At 36.1% G+C, this 3,987-nt stretch overlaps 1 long non-coding RNA gene across 1 annotated transcript; it reads left to right on the forward strand.

Moving 5' to 3' along the window:
- The first annotated feature begins 1,026 nt into the window (after nt 1–1,026).
- Nucleotides 1,027–1,989, forward strand: LOC116128968. The gene is made up of 3 exons (XR_004127839.1): nt 1,027–1,110; nt 1,354–1,447; nt 1,609–1,989. It is a non-coding gene; the product is annotated as an uncharacterized LOC116128968 (long non-coding RNA).
- Nucleotides 1,990–3,987: the final 1,998 nt, after the last annotated feature.

The following is a 3,987-nucleotide window of genomic DNA, read 5'->3' on the forward strand; positions in this document are numbered from 1 at the left end:
TTAAAACACATAGGGGCAATAATTATTTCCTATCTATAGTAATGACTACAGTAGGAAAGTGTGGGTATTTCTACTTAGAACTAAGGATGAAGCATTGAGTAAGTTTAAGAGTTGGAAGATATTAGTTGAAAACCAAACTGACAAAAAGGTCAAAACCCTTAGGATTGACAATGGACTAGAGTTCTACAACCTAGAATTTGATACTTATTGCATTGAATAGGGTATCCTAAGATATAGAAGTGTTAGGAAAACCCCTCAGTAGAATTGGGTTGCTAAGAGAATGAATAGGAGCCTTCTAGAGAAGGTTAGATGCCTGCTTCTTACATCCAGCCTACCAAAATCTTTTTGGGGGAAAGCCTAAACACTGTTGCCTACCTTATTAACAGAAGCTCCTCGAGTGCTATCAACTTCATGTGCCCTGAGGAAAAATTGACTAATAGGAAACCTAACTTAGGCCACTTAAGGACATTTGGATGTGCTGCATATGTACACATCAGTGAAGGGAAGTTATAACCAAGGTCTTTTAGGTCTGTTTTCTTAGGCTACCAAGAGGGAACCAAATAGTATAGACTTTGAGAAAAGTGCTCTTAGGGTTAGGATAATAATCACCATTAATGCTACATCAACTAACCCTCTCACTAAAACTCCTATGCCTATTGGCGTGGCAGCTGATGAGGTAGGTGTCACATCGTCAACCAAATCACCACTTTACCACGTCAGTTCCCTCAAAAATAAAAAATAAAAAATAAAAAATTCAAACTCCCTCCTTCCCCTAAATAAAAATCTCTCCTAAAAATTAAACCCTAAAATTCAAATTTCACTCCTTCCCCTGGACTAAATCTCTCTCCCAAAATGAAATTCAACCCAAATTCCATTTCAAAATAACAAACCCAAACGACGACCACCAATATGTTCTCTTCCACCCCCACCGCCATCAGTCCTCTACCACCACCATCGTCTATCGTCTTCCTCCACCACCTTTTTATGTTTCTTCCCCTTTTCCCCCTTCCTTTTTATTTTTTTTCTGAGAACAGGGCTGCCGTCAATGACAAATGCTGGACTAGACACCAATGCTACGTAGTTCTTCATTAAAACATTCATATTTGGTTGGTAATTTTTTCTGCCTCGAGCTTTCCTCCATGTCTGTTGTTGGTAAAGATTTTCCACTGAAGTTGAGGAAATGCCAATATCAATCATATGAAGTTAGCATGGTGTTGAAGTATTAATTAGCATTAGACTTTTGAAAATCCAAAGTGTACCAGCAAGATTGACCATAATGTGCATTGACTGGTTTTGTCTACATTTCTTTAGGATTTCTCAAACTCATATCTATGCTTTTTCTTTTCTTCACAGGTTGGATGGCCACCACGTCATCTTTGGCAATGTGCTTTCAGGGATTCATGTTGTCCGCGAGATTGAAGCTGAAGGAAGACAGAATAGGGAGCCCGTAAGTAAAGTTATATTAGAGAGTGGTGAAATGCCTTTGTGGCTATTGAATGGTGATTAATATACATCTGTTGTGTATGAAACTTTGATGTCTATGCTTTTATGTTAATGATTTTAAAAAGTATTAACTTTTATTGTGAATGGGGTTTTGTCTTGTGGCAGCTATGGCAATTGGCAGGGATGCACCCGGATTTGCAGTTTCTTTAGGTGAATTATGAGGAGCACAAATCCATGTGTTATAGTCTTAATGTTCATGTGCTGCCATTTTTCCAGTTTAACAGAGGAGCGACTATGCAACTTTAACTATTTAAGATATGTTTTTGTCTTTCAACTATCATGTGAAGACCATTAGTGAATTGGGAATGATTATTGAATGAATAATTTTATTGTTGTTAGTGATTGCCAGTTTGTTTTCATTTTTCAGATTTATTCTCATTTTGCAATACACTATGAACACAGGGATCAAACTACTTGAGAGATTAATTTTTCAGAAAATGTATTAAATTTTGAGAAGTTGAGTGTTGGTGTTTTTTGATATAAAAGAGTGAAGCAGGTTCAATTATTAAAACCTTCAGGATTTGTGACTCCTATTTTTTTATCCATGGACTCATTCCATGCACTTCTGTCAATATTCTTACATGAATTTGCATCTAGCATATCAAATATATTTCTGCATTTGTGATCGTTTACAAGTCTTAAAACACTTGTGAACTTGAGTGGAAAAGAAATTGCAAGTCATAACACACTTGCGAATTCGGTTGAATCAAAACTAGCCACTCCTCCAAGTCCTAAAACACTTGGCACATGGCATGTGGATCATAAAGGATGCAATTCGGCCCAAGCCCAAGGAAAGGAACTAGCCCAAGTTGTGCAAGGAGACAATTCAGTTCCGACCCAAGTCCATTAAAGCACCAAATCATCAAGTGAAGTACAAGTCCAAAAAAAAAAAAAAAGGCCCAAGTATTCAAGTGATCCAAGACAGCCTATTATCCAAGCCCAAAAAGTGTTTCCATGCTACTTCATTTTGGGTCTATTTCAATGAATCCTAAGGCCCAAACTCATACACTCTTATTAGTAGGATTTAATCACTTTTTTATGTTTAATTAGTCATCCTAGGTGGCATGTTTATTTTGTATGTTTCTAGTTAATTATCCTAGGTGGTGTTTTTAACACACTAATTTAGTTAATCATCCTTGTAATGCTACTATAAAAGCAAACCCTCTCTCATTTTGTAAGGTTGAACAATGAAATGAAAATTAAACACTTGAGAGGAATGATTTTCCTTTTACTTTGAAATCTTTATCCAAGTCTTGACAAGGGATTTGGTGGTTATTCAACTTCAAGTTGGTGGAGAGATCTTTTATGCTTGAAGATTCTTCTTGTCTCTTTCCTTTTTTTTATTCAAGCAAGTGTTCTTGTGTCTCATCTTATCTCGGCCGAATTTCTAGTGGCAGTTAGTGTTCAAATTTGGTTGTATGTGTTTTGTGTTGTGTTTGCATGATTTTGGAGTTGAAATACCTTAGATAGTTGAAACGTGAATGAAGGTTGTGAAGAGTCTTGCTTGGCCAATTCATGTATGTGATGTTGTGATGTTTTGTTGGGTTTTTATGGTGGTTTTCGATCATGCACTTCTGTCAATATTCTTACATGAATTTGCATCTAGCATATCAAATATCTTTTTGCATTTGTAAGAACATGCTTAGGCTAAGTACTTGATCATGATAGTTATATGCATGAATGTGCTAGAGTTAGGCTCATTATTGTTATAATCTCCTGGAAATTTGTGTGTTATTGTATGATGAGCTTGAGTACTTGCTTATATTCATACTACCAGCAGGAACGGGGATGTCTAATGGTCATACCATGTATTATGATCTTTTCTTTCTTTCTTTTTTTTTTTGGCTGCTGTCTTTGTAATCTTGAACACAAACTCTTTGTAGGCATGCTGACAAAGAATGTCTCTGAAGCTGAAGTTTCTGCTGTGTTCTCTAAATATGTCCGTCCAATAATCAAAAAGAAATTTGGCTCTGGAGAATGACACTTCAAACTTTTTAATAGGCTTCCTTGATATCAAAACTACCAATCTCCGAATTGCGGGAATACTTTAGATCGGTCTGCATTCTGTAGGATATGACAATCGTTGTCTACTGCAGAACCCGCAACTTCTTCGAGGGGCTTGGAATTTTTTTTATGATTGTGGCATTTGTCTTTAGTGCTCTTACTTCTTGTTTGATGCTTTGTACAAGCTTAAATGTAACTGATTGAACCAACAAGTGTAATATGATGATAATTGGTAAAATTCGGCATCATTCCACAATATCCAGTTGTTGTCTTTTATTTTAATTGATTGAGATAATAGTATAATATGATGCCATTGCCCTGTTATCCACATGACTCAGCATGAAACAGATAAGAGGCATAGATCTGTTGTCATTTCACCCAGTTTAAAGATACAATGATCCATACTTGCTTCTAAAATATTAGAGATGTTTGTAAGAATTGGAAATGCTTGTTTATGAACCACTAATCAATGATGACTCT

This window comes from Pistacia vera, unplaced genomic scaffold (genome assembly GCF_008641045.1).
Source record: "Pistacia vera cultivar Batoury unplaced genomic scaffold, PisVer_v2 Contig206, whole genome shotgun sequence".
NCBI classification, from domain to species: domain Eukaryota; kingdom Viridiplantae; phylum Streptophyta; class Magnoliopsida; order Sapindales; family Anacardiaceae; genus Pistacia; species Pistacia vera.